This window comes from Pempheris klunzingeri, chromosome 19 (assembly GCF_042242105.1).
Source record: "Pempheris klunzingeri isolate RE-2024b chromosome 19, fPemKlu1.hap1, whole genome shotgun sequence".
Taxonomy (NCBI): Eukaryota; Metazoa; Chordata; class Actinopteri; order Acropomatiformes; family Pempheridae; genus Pempheris; species Pempheris klunzingeri.
This window is the reverse complement of record NC_092030.1, coordinates 4,511,672-4,533,912: the sequence shown is the minus strand read 5'-3', so window position 1 is coordinate 4,533,912 and position 22,241 is coordinate 4,511,672.

Genomic DNA, 22,241 nt, shown 5'->3' with positions numbered 1-22,241 from the left:
TTCTCCAGTTTCGCATGATCACATGGGCTCCTAGGAACATTACTGTACACATATTAAAGGACACTTTGCTATGATAGTCTTGACAGGAACATTACTATAGGCTCTAACATTTTAAAATACATTTTGTTAGTGACAAATTGTATGGAGGCTTTTGTGGAGTTCTGATAATTTTAAGTATTTATGGTTACTTTTGGTGTCGGAAGCATTTCAGCCCAATAGAATTTTTGTGGGTGATTGAAGTCTTAATTTGGTGATTTAATTTAGTATTGACCTTTTGCAAGAAGCAACATGCTGTTGTCAAATGCTTTTCTACACGCAGCGTTTGACGGATGTTTCTAACCAATTACTGTTTGATTTTTCCGCCTTGAGTATTACTCAAAGTATCAGGATGAGGTACCAGTGCATCTTTAATCTTCTGTTGAATTTGTGCCATTTTTGATGTTGAGTGCGTTGCACTGTGACGAATGGTTTTCCTATCATATATAGCTTGATGACACACTTGCGGGCAAGCCTGAATGTACCCTATTGTCCATTGATTTTGTCTCTGGTAATGGCCAACCCGGAGTCATCTATTATGAAATTTGAGAGGAGGTGGATGACTGCTGTTATTAAACCATGTCATGAAAAAGGAAAGAATCGGAAAAAACAGAGATAGTGCAGATCAATTCAAACAGACAGATACTTATTGGTCCTCTGAGCTCTCTGTCTCCCTTTTCGACAAATTAAATTCAATTTGTTCTGAGCCTCACTCTGTTCTCAACCAGTGCAGTCAGGTATGTTATGATTATTCACAATTCAAGCAAATTCAAAAACAAAATCAAGCATGAAAAGTAGCAGTTAGGAGTGCAGTTGCAAGTAAGGGGGAGGACTGGTTGTTGAAAAGCTGCATGCTGAGCATAGTTAATCCCACACCCACAATCATAAGGGCACACGGTCATATGAAAGTATGCACTAAACTTAATGGACACCAGTTTTACCATGTGCACTCATGCAGTTCACACTCTGTGTCTTGGGAGCGTGTAATACCAAATTCTGTATAGAGAGCCATGCACATATGCAGGGACTGGCTGTGGAAGATATGCAGTTGATTTTAATGCAGGCATCTGTTTTACCGCACGTTTTTCCCCAGAAGAGGATACAGCATTGTTGTTTTCATGAGCAGCTGTTTTTTCTGGGTTCAGTGCTTTCCAATGATGTAGCCCAGAACACATCACCCATGAAAGTGGGAGCTCGAGTTGGCATTGCTAAAGGGTGCTGTGTAGGCGCTGGGCTCTGGCGCCGATACTCTTCACTGTGATGTTTTGGAGGCCTCCCAGTCCTTTATCATGCACAAGAGACGAAACCCAAAGCAGACTGATGGGAAAGGAAGGCTATCATCAGAGGATGCATTTAATTTCCATAAAGATGACTTTGTTTCCTAATTAATCTCCTGGCTCCGTCTCCCCACTTTGCTCCTGTCACTTCCTCAGAATGAAACATGGCCGGCAATTTGTTAAATCAATTATTCCGGGGAAGAAGCAGGGCTTTCGGCGAGCCCATCCACACAAACACACGCATACGTGCTCACACACACCGCCATGTACACACAGATGAGGCGGCAAAGGACACTGATTGTGGAGATGCAGACTGGCCTTCAAGTAAAAAGGTGGACAACAATTTTGGAATATGAGATCTGGCAAGTAAGTGGGAGAAACGGTTTGTCCTTGTCGACATGACGGAAAGCTTTATAAACACTTGGCTGACGAGGACTCTCCTTGGCCTTATGCCCTGAACTCCTGCAGAAAACAGGACTACTGAGCCCCGAGGGACAAGATACACAGAGAGAAAGAGAGGCAGGAGGAGTGAGGGTGAAGTGACAGAGGGACATGAGCAGGGAGGGAAAGGAGGCAACAGGGAAAAGAAAGATGCCACAGGGGAGAGGGAATGAGAGCCAATGATAAAAGTAGAGAAAAGCCTCTCTTCTGTGTTTCTCTCTTGTTACAACTTAGAAAAAAATAAATCCCATATAGTCTAATGTTTTACTTTCCGTTCTGAATTAATTAAAACGTTGATTTAGAATAAACTATTTTAAACCTGACACATGCTGAAGGCGCACCGAAGCGGAGGATGAGGCTCAGGCTTAAAACCAAAAAGCAACAAAGCACATTTTAGATCAAGTTTGACTTGCCAATGATCTACAGGTGCACAGAATAGAAGCATGATTCATTTCAGGGCGAGACGAGAGAAAGCGGATTGGTTCCAAATGAAAAAGCTGACTTTCAAATAGGAAGACAAACAGAGAGAGAGGTCTGATGGTGGCGTGCTTTCTTTCTGGCTGTATTAGGGAGAAGAGGAATAGCATGGCGGGATGTGTTTAAATCAGAACGCTCTATCTTGTTGTGGGACACATTTCATTAAGCCCAGCAGCTGGGGCCGTGGCTCCATGCGCCCACACATCTATCATACAAATCCATCAGGCTTGTCTCGTTCGTGCACTGACAGCATGTGTGTGATAGGAGCCAGTCCTCCTGATCAGACCACTCACTGACTGCCCATACTTATTCATTTCCACTTCCATCTTCCTCTTTCCGTGTTAAGATTTCTTATTTGCACTCTCCGTCTCTCTCCCTCTCTCTGTCTCTGTCTTTCTATGTCCTTTGTCCTTCATTTCTCTCTTAGCCCAATTTTTTTTAGGGGGGCAGATGTTGCCCACCTCTGAATGGATTCTAAACCCTGCTGTTTTTTTTCCTGTTTCATTCCCTCTTGTGCCGCCTATCTGTCTCTCTTCCACTGGTGTGAGAGGTATTCAGATATGTTGTTGTAAAAATAGAAATAGAACAATGTAGTGCATTACAAGTCCAAGCCATGCTTTAATAGTGTTTGAGGTCAAAGTAATAAAACAATGAACTTAGCTATCAAGAGTAACATGTACACTGCTACTTCTTGTGTGGCAGATTGGATCTGATCAAATGTCTAAATGCATCTCAGAAGAATTCACATTCAAATATTAAAGATTTAATATTTTAGAGCGATCATGTCTCATGCTAACTGGATAGCAGTACCACTGAGCCGATTTTCTCTAGTGTGCTACAAGCTGACTGTGGCCGTCACCAACTTGCTTTTAGAGCCAGAGGTGGCGTTAATAAGACCCCTCCTCTGACTGGTTAGTTGCTTTGTCATCTAATTTAGTCTAAATTTGACTATAATTTCCAAAATGAACATCCCGCTTTATTGAAGACTTGAAACTAGAAATAAAGACTCAATCATTAGGAAAGCGTTTACTGAGGTAGCAAAATATGTTTCATTGACCTCCATTAAATGTGCCTTCTTTTAGCATTTAGTGAAGCCTCTGCCTGAGTCAATACTTTGCTCCTTTAGAGGTGAAGCTAAATACGATATATGTTTACCCTCCAAAATTATCCAATTAAATATTGTCAAAAAGTTATAATGTGTTCCAAAAAGTATACACACAACATGATTTCAATATATGGCTTAATCTGTTTTATGTAAGTGCCTGGTCGGGAAAAACTGAAGGCATTCAAGAGTTAAAATACAATGTAGAGGAAGATAGAAAAAGAGTAAATGCACTTTGTCTCCTTTTCTTTCTCTCTCCCCTTCAATCTCGAAGACTTTGCTTCTGATCCCTCCATTTCTGCCTGATCCGTCTGCAACTCTCCACTGTGCTCAGCAGCATGCAAACACTGGGCTGTAATTGGAATGGGTGACATAGTCTGGGGGGGAGAAGCAGCCAATTAGGGGGCTCTGGTCTGGGAGCTCAGGGGTGAGGGGTCACAGTGTAGTCCATTGTTCCGAGCGTGCTCTTCTGGCAGTGTAGCAATCCATATGAGCTCCAACGAGCGTAAAAGCCTGTGACTTTGCAACCGTGACTCTGCAAATCAAAGGTCCGTTCTAAGAAGATGAAGTGCATCAAACACTTGACCTGCAAACTACTTATTAATGCTGTTGTTAATGAACCATCAGAAACTTTCAAATCCATTCATGAGGGTGTTTGTCCAAGGGTTAAGATATATGGAGAGGGAGTTCAGAGGGGTTTGTGGCTGGCTACGTTTGCCGCTAATTCTGCTTATTTCTTATTATTCTCACATCTGCCACTGGTGTGATATACAGGGGTGACCTTCACTCTTCTCGCTATGTATTAGTCGTGACAGAGAAGTCCCTTGAGACTATGATCTGTATAAAAGCTTAATGGAGCTGAGTTTTAAGAGATACGCAGTCTGAATCGCATTTTTTAAAGTCCACTTATATAGAGTGAAGAAAAATATCAGGAAAAGGTTTAGTTAAACTAAAGGTGATAAGTTGGAACAAACGTCATGTATTTGCCCTCATTTAATGCATTAAGAGAAAAAACAGATCCAAATGAAATATCAGATGAACTCTCGTTTGTTTATCAGCCCTTTCTGACGTTATTTTGGTAGTCGGCCATGTTACTTGAGATCCAGCTGATATGGTTAAGAGCATATCATACATAGCATACAAAAGAGCCAATAAATATGTGTTATTAAGTAAACTAAACCACAGTAAGTGGGTGCATTTATACTTGAAAGTAAACTACAGAATAACTTAGCATTTGACTTGATTTTTGCAATCTGATCATGCAATCATGAGCCTTCTTTTCTGGGTGCCTTCATTTTGCCAGAAACTGCTCCGTCTTACTTCATGGAATTGTATCTAACGTCATCAACACTTTCACCATCTATTACACTACAAGCCTGACCTCTTGAGCTCATCAGATTAGAGCGATATCCAACTTTTAGGTGTCTCAGCACTTGCTGCAACAAAAATGCACTTTCCGATAAATTTTTTAGTGACTTTAACTCAGCAGCACCAGCGATACGCCTGATGTGTTTAAGTTTGAGAATCTGTGGCGTGGTATTGTGTTCTCTCTTCAAACAGCTACTCCTTCCACAGTGTTGACTGCTTTGGTTGCTTACCATAAATAGCTTTGAGGAAAAGCTCCGCATGTGGGGCACTTTTAAATTCAAAGTGAAATGAGTCGCATTCTGCTGAACCTCAGAAAAGCGTCCTTTTCACAAAAGTGGAGAAACAAAATTAATTCTCTGTCATTTTTGATCACACGTGCCCCAAATATAAACTCCTATTCAGGCATGCTTTACAGCCTTGTGTCAAACTTTTCCATGCTGTTGAAACCGTATCATCAGCACACTGATCGAGCGAGCATACATACACAATGTCATTTTTCTATTATTTTCATTTTACACTGTTTTCTGTCCGTCACGTATTCTCTTCTTCTAAAACTACATATATCTAAAGCACTCTGTAAACCTTGTACTTCTATATAAACACATTTTTAAAAAGGTTTGTAAATTGACAGTTTAGATTAACATCATGAAATAACAAGACAGATGATCCCATAAGGACTGGATTCTTTCCCGGTCTTCAGTAGTAGAAATCATCGTATTCTACACAAGAAGAAGCAACTTTTAGAAGTGAATATTTGTCATTGCAGCTGTGAAAAACAATTCAGGCAGCAATGATCATAACAATATCACCTAAAGGATATATGACACTTTTTTCTTGTCTAAGCTCTGTCATGCTCTGACACTTCAACAAGCATCCAACTCCTCCCCCGGGCTCCCGCATTCAAGAGGCAAGTGCTCCTGTTTGCTGTTTGCTATTCAAACAAACATTCACATCAATGAATATTAATATTCACGTTCTTATAATGCAAGTGTACTTATCTATGGTGATCTCTGACTCGATGTGATAGCTTATTGGCTGTTTTATTTTATTTACCGGCATGCCAGCAATATGACCGATTAAAATAAACTCTTCTCACGTGTCCTGCACACACGTGGGTGATATTTCTGTACACCAAAATCCAAGACAATTAAAAAGTGATGTGTTTTCCTCTGTGTCAGACATCACTGCTATGTTGACGAACACTTGAGCACATACTAGACAACGTGGCACAAATGGGTTCACTTGCCTGCTTTACAAAACTTCACACATTCCAATTAATCAAGTGCAGGGTGGTAATCAAGCCTAATTACGGTAAATGTGTTTGAAAAATGTGTCATTCACACTGGTTGAGTGTGTGTTGCTTATTAATTGGATTAAGTAAATGCACACTTGCTGAGAAACAACTCCAACTCTCTATCCCCATCTAGGTCAGATGTTTCACCTCACCTTTCTTGCATGGTTGCATTCATTTATTTCAGAACCTGACCTGTCTCTCTGGCTTTTCTGCCCCACCACTCAGCTCTCTATTACCTCTGGGTCAGAGAGGTCAAAGTTGAACTCGGATTCTTACTGACTCCCTCTTTTCCACCGTGTAATCCCCGACCGTCTGTGGCCCGATTCCTTGTGAGCGGCAGATGTGAAGCTCATCTCAGACAGTCCCGACACGCTCTCTGACTCCATCTGTCTCCAAACATGTCTGCTTGGTGAGCCGCTGTAGTGCTGTAAGAGGGGGCTGTGGTTTCAGTGATCTTGAGCCAATCAGAGGATAAAACACAGCTTCAGTACCTCCAGGGCGAGTAGTAGGAGTGTGCCCCCCACTGAGGAAACTAAAGTGATCAGTGTTGAGTTGAACTACACAATCTAAAACAGTGGCGAAAGAAGTATTCAGGTCCTTTGAATAAAAGTAAGCGATGGGAAGGGTTTGCACACAAAGAGGTGGTGTCACACGTGTGCAGCTATGGTGAACAGACCCATCATGTAGAAAAAGGGCCAATCAGATACAAGTAAGAATCATGAAACCGTAGTTTTTGTTGAGTAAAGATGTAAAGAAAGCTTATCAATGATAGAGACTAATAAAGTAAGCAGTACAGAAAAAGAGTTACCTTGCAGAATGGCCTCCTTCAAGATGTTATATTATAAGATATGTTGCAATAATGTTATTCGCACATTAACATATTAAATGTTTTTTGTTGCTGTAGTTGGTTGAGGTGCAGCTAATTGCTGTTGGGCAGTTAATCTACAGTCTTGAACCTATAATCTACATAAGCATCACATTCTATGAAATGGTTCTATTGCTGCTGAAGGAGCTCTCCACTGATTTTAAACATGAAGGTTTGTTGCCTGTGAAAACAGCTGTATAATTCCCCTCTGTGGCTCTGGAGGCAGCGTTCCAAAGTCTGAAAAACGGTATTAAAAAAAGATCTGTGTTACACACTAGATGTGTGGAGTTTGAGAGATGTAGGCATTGATGGTGTTATGTATCAAAAGACGCTATGAACGTGTGTCATGGGAAATCAAGCATTTTTGGAGCTTGACCTCTACTGGGACCTAAAAATCTGGATATCTTGGTTTATGCTGCTTTGATTTTGACCACTCATTTCACTGGTCGGCACTCTATTGTGTCCCAACACATAGATACAGACAACTATTCACGCTCACATTCACACCAACGTGCGATTTAAGGTCAATTAAAGAACAACGACCTCAAAATTTCAATAACTATAGCTGAGTAAACATGCTTTACACATTCTGGTTTCCACCTCTGATTTTGAAAACCTCCACACGACAGCCACGTGAGAACTCAATCTCCTGCTTCTGTTTTTTTTCTCTTTTTTTTTTTCCCTAGCTGGCTATCTCACTGACTCTCTGTTCATCTCTCACTGCCGATGAATCATTATCTATCTCCCTCCCTGCCTCCTCAGCTCGTGCCAGGGCAGTATTATAAGACTTCAGTGCCCTTTCAGAGAGGATAACGAAATCCCCACTGGAAATGCTTGAGTAAATGACCGTGGGAAATGGGTATACTTTAGAACACAGTGATACTAGGTCCACGTGGAGAGGGAAGCCTTTGCAGGCTAAATCCTAGTCCACTGCCTGGTGTTTACCCCTGGCACCGTATCGCTTTAGATCTGAAATCCTGACTATCCTCAAAACCCCATTACAGACACTAATCCCCAGCACACTCTGCGCTCCTCGCTCATGGAGGCATTGTGGCTAGACTGAGTAATTTCATTTCCACTGAACCTATGCAAATATTCTCTGTGTCAAATACTTTCCAAACATATATTCTGCCTTTATTCTCCAGTCTTGATCTTACACACAGCCATAAAGAAACAGTTCTTGTCACAGACAAGCTCGTTAAGCTTGTTTGCTGGGTTTTAGGGAACAGCAGGATGCTGCATCTGGCACCACATGCTATAAGCAAGTGTAACAGTGGCAGCAACAGAACAGAAAACAAACATTATAATGTGAACATGATTTTCTTGAGGTGGGGAAAGTTATTCTGTTTTCCACAGAGAGGAGGAGAATGGTGAAAAATGAGTAAATGATGGTAGAAAGTACCCCTGGGGCCGGTCAGACTCATCTCTGCTGGATTATATGTAAATGGATCTTGTCTTGGTGTAAAAAAAGTCTGATGGGAAAAGAGAAATACAGTATGCATGACAAGTAAGTGACCGTAACACAGAAATATGGACTTGCTGAGGCTGAAAACAAGTCTGCAGATGAAGGGATAGATACGGTATTTGCACGAAATGCTACGGTGTTGTCAGGAACGATGCCAAAACTGGAAAACAAATTATCATTGTAGACAAGACGGGAGAAAAACTACACTCACTTTTGGGCTGTGTACTATTTTACATGGCACAACAGGGCAATGCTTTTGGATTTAATAAAGCAATTGAAATAATGAAAGTGAACCGGATACAGGGGTGAACAGCCAAAAATGTTTTATCACTTTCAGAAATAGGCTTAGAGGGAGAGTTGAATTCAGGCAGCAAAGTCAGATATAATTTCTGCAATTAGGATCGTTTCTATAGTAGGCCCAGTGTTTCTTTCAGACATGAGAGGAAATCAAGATAAGTAGCCCACAAAGAATATCTCATGGGGAGCGATTCCTGTTACATGCCGGAGCAGTTTTATGGTCACAGGGGCTCAAGATATGAATGTGTATGTGAAAAAATACATGTGTCTCCAGACGTAGATATCTTTAGCAGTCTGACTAAGAGCTGGATTTAAGGCTTTCTCTGTGCAGTTGACCCCAGGGGAGACTGCTGCGTGTGGACACGAAACTAAAGAAGTAGTACTAACTTTTCAAAAGATTTCAGGCTCTGTTTAGCACAGAGACACTGTCATATTCTTAGTGGACTCATTATTATTGTTTTTTTATTATTATTATTATTTTAAATAAATCTGAGATTTTATCCTTTTTTTGTTTTTTTATTCTCAACACTAGCTTAATCATTTAAAGCTTCTTACTCAGAGGGATTCAGATGATGACCAACATTTTGTTTAGTGTCTTACACTCTTGTGTTCTCTTGTTGCAGTAAACACGAGAACCTTTCATTTCCAAATCAGTTTCACTGGTAAAAACTGAAAGCGATAATTTTGCCATTTTCGACCACTTGAGGGGACCAGAGACAAACTGTAAGCACAATGCTGATTACTACCCGTTATGTACACGTGGTGGACCTGTTTGCAAAGAGCTGCACATGCAGCAGATGAGGAGCAGCAACATTAGCATTCATTTATTCACTTGAAATCCAATATTCACAATATGATGCCTAACACTCCTCCTTTTAGCTCTGTTTTGGTTTCTACAAGCTTATGAGGTAAATACCCGGCATTGAAAAAATATGCTAAACCGCTCCTTAGAAATGAAAGGAAGTGCAGAGTTGGGTTATAATTTTCTAGTTACAACTATCTGAGTGATCCCTTTCACATTATACAGATACCTGATCAAGTGTTATTACAATAATATCGATGATAGCCACTTTAAACATTCAACATTGGAAGCGCTTTATGGGGACGACACTTAGCATTTCCATTCAGGTCACGTTCTGCAGTGAAGCTCTTGTCTGAGCAATGCAAAGCTCCCTATCTTCCCACGGGAGCTTGCACTTATATCAACAGTTCCACACAGGCAGGGAAACAAGATCCACCTGTATTCTAATGCAAGAAATGCCAGATAGGAATCTCTCGGAGACTTTTTTTTTAGTTCACACACATATGTGATCATATGTGTGTGTCTATGGTGAACTGAATAGGTGAATAGGTCATGGTCACACATAAAATGAGAGATTCTGTCGCCAAACGAAGCATCAGTAACAGATGCAGTGAAGCCTGCTGGCGCACAGCCTGTATCGGGTCCTATCAGACCCCCTCTAAAGCCTCCTCAGGGGGCGTTTAATGGAACAACAGCTGTGCCGATGCTATTTCTCATTTAACTCACTTAGAGGCTGCCTTCTTATCACAGGCTCAGAACAAAAACACCAGGTCGCCCTTTCCAGCACTTCCCTCTTTCTCTACAGCTCCCTAATGTGATTGTGAACTTTTAAAATTTAATTGTGGTTCTGGAGAATTGCTCTGTGAATTTGATCGAAACCCCTGCTAGAAACCAATCCGCTCGTTTCCCTGAAGTAAAGCTCCCCCCTGGCCAGCCCCTATCCCAGCACACAAGCTGTGGAGGAACACAGAACTCTCTGCACACATAATCATACACACACCCAAGAGGGCACTCTAATATAATTAGGTACAAACCAATTATTCAAGCAATCAGTCTCAGTTTGATGATGTGTCAACACTCCTTGTCAGTCCTATTTCCCAAACTGTTCTTGAGCTGCATCACTAATTTTGTATTCATACTCAGCATCCATAAAAGCTTGCACTCTCTCCTCAATTTTAATCATTGTAGTCTCGGCAATCAAGAGCGAGGAAACTGTTGACAAGAGGTCAGAAGTCAAGTTATGAAATATTACAAAAGTGTGAATTTAAATGAGCCACTCCGCTTGTTATCCTCCCACAGTAAATGCCCAAAATGGACTACTTAAATGCATATTGCTGCCTTATCACGACGGGTGAGGACGCAGAGCAATTTAAAAGCAGGGCAGAAATTTTGGAGACAGAAATAGAAGTGCATAAGACCTTGGAAGGGGGAAGTAAACTACAGGTGCTATACAGTAATGTACCTGACAGCAAAATCATTTTCAAAACAGAATGTGGAAAGTTGGTCTAGAGAGTGACGTTGTTTATTAGGCTTAGATTAGATCCTTACTCTTAGTTTCACTGTCATCATCATCATTATCAAATAAAAATGTGTTTAGCATGTTGTCATTGCTGACAGCCAATAACTCTTATTCTCTCTGTGACCTGAGAGACCATCAGAACTATTAAGTTTATGAAGCTTATCCACAACCAATTAACATACCAGTGTACAGTACACACAAACTCTAAAACCCCACGGTGGTCGAGATAAAACAATTAAACTTTAAGAAGCCCTTTGAAAAGTGTTGCACCTACTCAGTGTAGTTACCAGAGAAAAGCAATATGTGGGTTAATACATGGGTTATGAGCTTTTTGTGCTAGTTTTTTCCTTTGCCTTTCTCCACAGGATTGAGGTCAGAGGTCAGCTACAGAGTGGCAAAGCTGTCAGCAAATAAGAATTCAATATCTTGCTCAAGGACACATCCGAAGACCTGTGGAAAAGAAGTTAGATGGGAAAATGCATTTTGAGCATGCACAGCATTGTAATGTTATTTTTTTGGGGGGTTTCTATGTTTTTCAGCCACACTGGCGACGTGGATGATGGAGGCAATGTCAATCTGTCAATCAGTTGCCACTTTGGTTGTGACTAAAATATTTCAGACACTATGAAATGGATTGCATAGACATTTGTGGATCCCTGAGGGTGAATCCTTATGACTCTGCTAATCCTCTGACTTATCCTCTAGAGCAACCATGCAGTTGGCATTTTTGCTTTTTAATAAAATGTTAAGAGAACTACAAATTGGAGGCAGATATTCACTGTGTCCAGAGGATAGATCAATGACATTTCAATCCTTCCTTTCTATCTAGTGCCATTTTCAGGTAAGTGATTTCACTTCTCCTGTGAAATATCTCAATATCGACTGGTTGAATTGGCACAAAACTTGACTCTCCTCTCGCATCACCAACAGGGTGACATTTGACTTTGTCCAATACTTGCTTTATGACTATAATGACCAAAATTAATGACATTTTCATCAGCCTCAGCTGTACTTTGATGACACCTCAGTGGTTCATAAAGATAGATTGACATCATTTGGTTTGCATTTAAGTCCTCCATTAAGTCTGTTCTCCAATGCAGTATGACCACCACCTCTCCACATCACGGAAGACACATGTTGACTGTGACCTGCTTTCTGCCAACAATCTTGTCTAGTCAACTATAACTTGCAAACTTAAGGAAGACTCTTGTGCTTCCCATATCACAAGTGAAACCCACTAATGATGATGTTTCCAAAATATTTCAGCAGGCTATGACAACTTCTGTTGACATGCTATCTAGCTAGCAAGTGATTAGGCCTAAAATAGGATGCTTTGGGAATCTTTCTTTCAAAGCGTCCTCCTTCTCCCAACATCAGATAAAAAAGAAAGATCGGGGGGGTGCGATCCTAAAATAAAGATGAGCTGATGATCAGTCAAACTTAAAGATGACTGACGAGCAGCAGATAAAGTTAGCTTGCTAGAGTTAGCTTGCTAACTTTTTTCAAATTAAACACAGAACATTTTGACAAGCTCCAGCAAACCAAAGATGGTTGGCTGCAGCCGTCTTAGCCTTTTGACAACACAGCCACCTCCTTAATTCAACAACTGTCAGGTCGGGCTGCATACAGTCAGAGCAGCTCCATTTATTTGTGTCTTGTCAAGAAACGCCAGCGCCGCCATTCTTTTTGAACTGACAAGAGCAGATGATGACACATTCGTGCACGTCACTGTGGGACGGTTCTGGGGATTCAAGCAACTTGATGACATCAAAAAGTCTCTCTGAACATTTGCCATTAGGTGCTCAGTTGGGAGATGAGCAACATTTGCCCTTTTTCTCTGAATAACCTCTTAAGTCCCAGAAGTAACCCAACGCCTTTCTTTCCCCACTTTCTTTCATTCTTGTTTTCCTTATTAGCGTCTTAACTTGGGGCTAACATCACCAGTTAAGATTCATCAAGGGGAGTAAAAAATGATCAGTGGGCTGGTGGACTGCAGAACATGAAAGCTTTTCTGAGACCAATTACAGCACAAATTGAACACAAAATGTTCCCTTTGCGTTTTGTATATGATCTATTCCAATTCCTAGAAAAGGCAATAAATCACAAGTGTAGTAAAGTTCTGCCCAGTAAATAATCAAATTACCAACACAGACACCTCACTGAAATGGCACACCAGAGGTACGGGTGGGATGACAGAAGCTCCCCGGCCACATTGCACGTCCCTGTTTTCATTTTGAGTGGCGTAACCCACTCCATCACCCACCACCCCCAAGCACACACACACACACGCGCACACACACCCATAGTATACCCTTCAGACCATCTCATAACCCATGCCGTTTTTTGCCATTTCTCATTCCATTAAACCCTGAATTATTCAAAGCAGATGAAATTGATTTCTTGATAGTTTAATCGCAAATCAAAACCGAACCTTGGGCCCAGTTCATTCCCTCTGGGCAATTTTTGACAATCAAATATTCATGGAGAAATGAAATGTTAGCAGATCATTTTTGCTTCTGGCTGATTAGGCAGACACAATAAAATTCAGATGGAGAAAAGAAGGAGGCATGGAATTAACTCAAGCCAATATGCCACGGAAAAATTGAAAGTGAGATAAGATTTTCAGACTTGATTCTATGATCCAGGAAAAGCCCCTATATTGAAGGCTTGTCCTTTTCTGTTACATCAAGCCAATTTACTGCAAAACAGTAAGGCAAGATTGAACAAGTGAATCAAACCTGTACTTTAATTTAGCCTGTAATGACTCTTTATCAAACAGACAAGTGGAAGAAGTTGTTACAAATCACAAACAATGGAGTTCAAGTACCTGATGCATTATATTCCAGCACTGATAATAAAATATTTAGCAAGTTGTCACATGACTATTTTCTGCATCCGTTAAGAATAATTTCAGGTTGACCCCAGGTTAGCCCCACCCTGACCCCTTTTTAATCCCTACTCCAAGATTAAACTGCAGGCAACTCAGTACTTTATAGATTATTCAGTATAGTATGATAAAAGTTTGGGAATAAACACTGGGCTACTCAAATACAACCTAAGAAATTAGAGAATTTGACTTTATCTTGCAGCTTGAGAGTTAGGTGACAAGATCAGTTCATACCACTCTCTCACCTGTACTGTTAATATGAACTGCCAGCAGCCAGCTCGCTTATCTTAGCACTTAGAGGCGCTAGTGGGTGGATTTTGTAACATTTTGACAGAGTAGCTCTTTCTACATTTCCAGTTTTTATGTTAAGCTAAGGTGACAATCTTTTGGCTATAGCCTCAGTATGTTTTGCATTTAAATGGTAAGACCAATCAGAAATATCTAAAAAGAAAAAAAAAAAACAGTAACAACAGTTCTTTTCCCATTCAAGGTTAAGAATGAACTTTCAGATTCAAAAGAGTTTCATTACAAGGTTTCAGATATCCATCAAAGTTAAGCACAACTTTGCTGAGTTTTTACTCCTTTTGCCATTGGAGTTGGTGAAATATCAACATTGTGCTTTCCAGTCTCAGATTTCACTTCCTTATCAGTGCATGTGTGTTGTCCAAAGCCAGACACAGAGGTGGTTCCAATATGACTCATCCTTTGATGACAATAAGTGCAGATGTTCACAGTTACTTTGTATGGATTTAGCGTCATTGAGGGCGGGCACTACAAAGATTTTCTGAAAATAACAGTGTTATCTTGTAAAAACACTTTACCTCCAGGTCAGAAACACTGTCTGCAATTCATCATTTAATAACAATTTTAGAAAAATATTTTTCCACCAAGGGGTTAAGTTTGCAAAGCAAATGATTTCTCACTTTTATGAGTGAGGCTATTGAGAGATTGACATGAAGAAATGTGAGACAATGCATTATGCTTTCCTTCTAACATTCCTAATGTCTATTACTGTTTCATTCTATGATGAAAACTGAATAATGTATTTGTCTTTATTATTCTGGGAAGTACTTTTATAAAATTGATCAGTGATTGCTAGAATTAATGTGTCAGCTAATTAATTTCAAAAATCCAAACTAACTAGATATAATGTCTTTAAAATGTTGTAATACTGGGCTTATGCTTCTATTCTAAGTACAATATAATGCTATATCAGCGTCATAACCACTTCTTTACATTTTTAAAGGGCACGCTAGAATGCAATTACATTTCTTCTCCTCTCATCCAAAGAATGTATTACCTGTCCATTACTAAACAAAAGGAGCCACGAAATGACCGAATTTCACATCTGAGATGTGATCGTTGGATGATTAAAGTCCATTTGAGATCTCTGGGACTGCACACAAATTCTATGGGTTTTCTTTTCAGATATGAAGAGAAAATGAGAGCAAGTGATAGAGGTGATGAATTAGGGCACAAGGAATAAAAGGGTGAGATCAAACAGCATCACAGGGAATAAGGAAGTAAGGAAGAATTTTTAATACCGTTCTGCCTACTCCGTGGCTAATTCACTCACCATCTCTCTGAAAGCGTCTCGAATCCGGCTGTATCTTTTCAAACCAAAGGATGACTTACTCACACTGACATGGAGAACAGTAACATCAGATATATTAGTTCAACAGATTGCATTACTGCTCCGAACATACTTGTGCCCAGCTGCTTACATCTCGCTCCAGCATCTTGCTTTTTTACCTGGGGTTATGTTACAAGATTTACAGTCTTGAGATCATTGTAGGGATTTTTATTTACAGGATTTCTTTCAACAGTCATAAGACTCTTAATTAGCTCATCCTCCTTTAGTAAGAACATATAATTATATACAAATTATAGACAAGCATATAGTTTAAACTTTTTTTTGTTCAAAACCAGACCATTGTCTAACTTTATTCATATGTACAGTAACAATAGAGCTCTTTGTGCAAACTAACCTCCCCAGAGTTTACACAGTATTTAATTAACAGAGTTCACTCTCTCTCTGGTGATTTAAGGCCTTTCAATAATGCAGAAATCCTTTGGATCGCTACTAGACTCCACTATGCAATGCCTATGGGATGCATTATAGGAAATAATCTATCCGAATTTGCCCCTTCCAAGGTCACCCGCAGTGTTACAGCACTTGAGACTTTATGTTCCTTGTGGTTCTCCGCAGGATGGGAATCCATTATTTACTTGCAAGCGTTTGCACCACATGGGAACTTTCCTTCATGCAATAAGCGGTGTATGTGCATGTCACCACTGCACCTATGCACTGTGAAGCAGCAGTGGAGTATGATACCAATGCACTTGAGACTGTGGATTCTACTCCAGCACCACAGGCTACATCTCATACTACCTCACTAGCAGATATGAGACTTGCTCTGGGGTGTATAATGTTCTATTTGCATAATGTATTAATGTTTTCAGTTTAATAAATTAACATTTTCTAATACAGCACAGCCAGCACAACAACACTGATTGGTCGTTTAAAGAAATAGAAAGGACTTTTGAATTTTTAATTGTGAGAATTTCTGAGAGTATAATAATGTTTGAGAACAGACTCGTGCCAGACTACTGGCCTGGCAGAGGACCTACTCCAGTTGTTAAAGTTCTCAACAACATACATCATTTACTGATACTCTGTCCAAGGTTACAGAAGTGCTTGCGTTTGTGGAAAGCATTTCATGAGGCTCTATCAGGCTGATTGAGCCAAAGCCAAAGTCACAAACACACCTGTGGGCTGCAGGCCAGCGTGGTTGTGCCGTTCATAATGAAGAGAGTACGGGGCAGCTTTTATTGTGCTTATGTTTTCTGTAGGAACTTAATGATGCAGAAGGAGAAGGGGGCTCTTGTAATGGCTATGGTTGATACTCCACTGCCATCAAGTGGGGCTGTGAGAGACTGCAAGTAAACACACGGAGGCCAGCTTTACTCAAGCTGAAACAAGTGAATCCTGGGTAAATCTGGCAAGGGGGAGGGGCATTGGAATCACACTCACAAACAAATGAAAAACACATAAATGAAATATGTATAGTATGTATGTATGTATACGCAAAATAATCTTAACACTCAAAGTCAGGACCACTTGCTTTAAAGGTCTGTTTCGTACAATCTACTGTATTTGTGTGAAAACTGACCTGCCCCTCCCCATCCCTAAAATATCTTCCGTCAACATTCATTTGGATTTGATAGTTGAAAGCCGTAAAAGTTGGTAACTTTCACCTGGATTCACCTGAGCGGTCCATTTCCTCCCCAGCTGTGAAAGTACACTCAGTAGGAAATGTTTTGCTACTCACAGCTGTTAAGCAAAATGGTCCTGCAGTCTGTAAATTAGGACACATCTGGTTTCGGAATATCACTGACCTCTGAAAATTCACCGAAGTTTTCGGAATGAAAAACTGTTCCTGTTTAAGTGACTGCTGTTAGAATGGGCTTTGTCTGGCACTAGATGTACTATTTGCATCAGCTTTCAAATGGCTGCTGTTCTTACACGACGCATTATCTTGAATTTATCTTATGGGAAAAAAACGAATTGAGCTGCTTCACTAAAAGAGAACTGTAAAACCTGATCAGTGTAACAGGATCTACACGTGTTTATCTTAGGGCCTCAACACACAACTCATCAAACCTTCAACCAGATAAGATGCACTTTAAAACCTGTCTGGATTTCAATTCCGTCGGATGATAAAGTGATTAAGGGACAGTAAGTGAGGACATATGCCACCTGTTCCAAATCCCAGTGTCTGTGCCTGACGCACAGATAGCAAGGTGAGGATGTAGCATCAGCAAAATAAATTCTGTCCAGGCTTGTATCAAAGGATGAGGCAGGTGTGTAATGGTGCCAGCCGGGTGTGTGTGTTTTTTGGCACATATTTGGGCACTGAGGGAGCATCATGTCTATAAAAGAACAAAAAAGAAAGCATCCCCTCAAGGCCAAAGTAAACTTTTGTTTTAATGATAGTTAGTGTCTAGTGGGATAATGCACCATTGTCTCACAATCTGTTGTTTCTCAAGTCTTCCAGAAGTAACACTGAGGAACTGAGTAATACTTCTGAATGAGCTGACACCAACTAGGTAATCTAGTCCTGGTGGCATGTATATAGCATTAAAAAAGTAAACAGATAGCCATTTATCTCATTTATCTTATTGTATTTTACTAAATGAATGTCATTGGGAATGTATGATATTAAAGCATGTCCCACACTGAACTACTGTATGTTGGGGGATATTTCTGCTTTTAGTACTGAAAAGACTAACGGCACATTATTCATTATACTGTACACACAGTCATTATACATCACGCATAAGTATAATTTCATGCAGATAATATGAACATCCTCGCTGTTCCTACTACTGTGTAGCAGCACGGGATGCAAATAGCTGTTAAATGCACACAAGAATGCATATTTTACCAGTGCACTAAAAGTCCCGTTTCATGTGAACTCATTAACACATGAAAGCACATTTCTGGGGTTTGTTACTGTTTAATGAGTGTCACTGTGGATATTACATGTGTCTTATATTTCATTTCTTATGTTAACATCACAATCATTATCACGAAATTACCTCAAGTTTCTACATCTCTATGGGGTTTCTGTCTGATTTTCATTGTATTAGTTTTCCTCTAATCATTTTAATTGGTTTAGAAAGGACACATCATATTATTTTGTGGAAGACGTAGCTGTCAGGTGAGCTATCTGCCATCTTTCCTTTATGCTCCACTGACTTTATTTTTATGCACATGATATTTCAGTTTTGTAGTCTTCCAACAGTGACAGACTCCTGACCTGTGTACCACTTTGGCAAGACTGTCTCATGACTGATAAAGTACGTTTAGCCTCATTCAAAACCTCTTTTGGCAATATTTCTACACAGAGCTGTTTGCTCTTTTTAAGAATAAGGAGCTCCTGGTGGCAGGTCACACACAATATAAGATGATGATTGGAAAGTGTCCCAAACGTAACCACATATTTTTTTTTCACCTTTCAGTTGTATTTGATTCATACAAATTGATTCTAGACAAACACAAAGAGCTTGTGGTGGTATGAGATTTCCATATTGTGTCTACTACCCAAAACCCACAACAATTCCAGCCCAACAATGTTTGGCTGATGAATTGGCATACAGCACTGTATGCAACGCATGATGTCCGATAGGTGGATGTCATTAAAACATTTAGCTATTGTAGCAGATGGCCCTGCGCACAACGTGAAGATGATGAAAGAGCTAGATTGGGAACTACTGTAACAGATTAGAGAGGATGAGCAGCTTGCCTGGTCCTGCTATCACATCCTGTTGTGACTTCTACAACAGCAGAGTTCAAATTGGGTGTCCCAGCTGCTGCCTCGACCGCATGCTGAGGGCCCCTGTCAAAAAGCTAGTAACTAAACCAATGGCGACCCCTATCTGTATTCCACTCCTTCCTAGCCTTGGACTGCCATCTGTAAGGGTAAACAAGCACAACCCCATGAAGCCAGCTGCAAAATAGATGAATATTCCAGATTTTGTTTTCACTAATAGCTATTAACAAGCCTCTTAGCTATTGTGGTAAGGCAGTAAATGCATATCTCACCAGTCAGTTTTTACTCCCCTTACCTCATTAGGCTAAAAATGACATGATGACAGACATTCACTACAGTTTTATGACTGAATCATATCATAAGATCTTAGATTTCCAAACCTCCAGTGAGACATTGATTACATTTCATGTCAGTGTGATGTGAAAATCATTATTCAAAAGTCTATCTGACAAACTGGTTTGCTGCAGTGTATTTACGTACTTCATACTTATAGAAAATAAGTCTATTAAGTATGGAAAATGCCTAAATGACTGAATAATAGTTTCAATTGTGACAATTCTATAGTCATCAGTTCGATGTTTGTAATAGTCCACTATCTATTCTATAACTGAATCCATCAAAATCTGATGTTTTGAGAGGTTTTAAGTTTGAAAAAGCTTCTGTACAAACAGCATGAGCAAAAGAGACCATCAGTAAGATTTACAATTATGTAACACACCGTCTGATGAAGGTGTGTCAGTGAGTTGGCCTTCATCTGTGAACCACGTAATTACACTGTCATGTAAGCAACTTTTCACCTTCATGCCCCGGCTTGAAGAGCTCAATAGGGCAATATGTTGGTCTGAACCACTAGTTCATCTGATGTAACATGGCACAGAACTGACGAGGGAAAACAACCCCAAAAGACAGCCATAAATGCAGAAATGTGGGAGATGACTGCAGTGAGCTCACCAAAGAAAGTCATGTGAATACATGCATGCAGTTTGACTAGACAAAAAGTAAGCTGTGTACTTAAAAAGAAAAGAATTTGAATTTGAACTGCTGCTTTCATAAGCAAAGATTTTTTTTTAACTCTTTAACTGTCATTCAAAGTGTGCAATAGGAGCTTAATTTGATTTGTCACAAGTATAAACAGCTAACCTCAGACAGCTCCCTGTTGTATTAGAACAAACAGCTCAGCTCATTGTGATGTAAAAGACTTACAACTGGTTTGAGAAAGGTCACAGTAAATACGTATTGAATGTCGTTGCATGTATAGTAATGTAGTTGTGAGCAGGAGGATCCTAATGAGCTTGTGAAAAACTGTAAAGTCCAAAATGTAGGAATCTTTGAAATCAAGTCATATGTTAGCAGCCAAGTTTTGTCAAGGAAGAAGCATGTGTGGAAGAAAAAAGACAATAGCTCTGGTTCTGCGGCATTGATTCTTTTTTTAATATCTGTCTTGTACTCTTTTAATACTCTATATTGTGTTCCTAATCCAAACAACCAACTCCACCAGCTTATATAGAGCTACATAACTGTGAAACACACAGCTGATCAAATCGACCATGGCTCTTTTTGGACCTTAAAAATACAATACATAAAAGGCCAGACCGTCTGATGTGTAGACAGATGCTATGTCATTTACAGCCTTAAAGATAAGACTGTAAAACAGCCAGTGTGTGAATGTAAGATGAATACACTATACAGTAATATGACATATTTCCCTCATGTCAGGTAAGTTCAAAAAGGCCTTTGTTGAAAGGAATCGATGTTTGTATTGGAATGTGCTTTTATTATTTACATCCATATTTAGAAGAGCATAAAGTCAGATCACACCTTCTTTTATAAAATGGGGATAGTGGAGAGACAGACAGGAAATGAGGGCGAGAGAGAGAGAGGGTGTGACATGCAACAAACAAATCAGCAACAGTTGCAACCATTTGGCTGTGAACATTTGGCTACAGAGGCTCTCCACCTTTTTTCTAATGCTGTGATATCTGAGCCATTTTGTATAAGAACAGGAAAAAGGCAAGGGCTTAGCTGTTTGTCATCGTGATTGAAACACTGACTCAAAATTAGACGCAATAACAGACATAAAACATGGATATGAACATAAATTATGTTTATTCACAGATGAGTCTATGCTCATCTTAGCAATATTACAACATCAATATACATAAATATTGCAGTGAGCCTGCCCATCACAGTGTGGAGGAGTCCTGCCTTCTCTTCCCACAGGAGGGTGCTCCTTCCTTATCCCTTCTGGCTGTATAGGGAGTCAGCACAAATGATGATGGAGGTCCTGCAGGGTGCTATCTTCACTCAGCCAAGGGTGGTAATGGGGTTACAGTGTGCAATTTGCTGCTCTACCCCTGCAAGCTTACATCAGCCTCTCTCATCATTCTTCTTAAAAGTGGAATCCTAATCGTTCTGCCAGCAGAAATACAGTTTTGGCTTTGAAGATGTTATTTTTTCCCCCAAAAGAAATAAAGTTTTGGCTTTGAAGTTACTATTATTGTATTTCTGTTTATTTATTTATTTTCCCAGAACGGACTTGGATCTTAAAAGATGTCTGAGGCATTTCAATTTTCAAATTAAAACTTCAAAAGTCTATCTGACAAACTGGTTTGCTGCAGTGTATTTACGTACTTCATATTTATAGAAAATAAGTCTATTAAGTATGGAAAATGCCTAAATGACTGAATAATAGCTTCAATTGTGACAATTTTATAGTCATCAGTTCGATGTTTGTAATAGTCCACTATCTATTCTATAACTGAATCCATCAAAATCTGATGTTTTGAGAGGTTTTAAGTTTGAAAAAGCTTCTGTACAAACAGCATGAGCAAAAGAGACCATCAGTAAGATTTACAATTATGTAACACACCGTCTGATGAAGGTGTGTCAAACACTTGCAGGTTCTTTTGGTTGAGACTCTCCCAGGAGCACCCATTGCAATGTCTTTCATATCTGTGAACCACGTAATTACACTGTTATGTAAGCAACTTTTCACCTTCATGCCCCGGCTTGAAGAGCTCAATAGGGCAATATGTTGGCCTGAACCACTAGTTCATCTGACATAATGTGGCACAG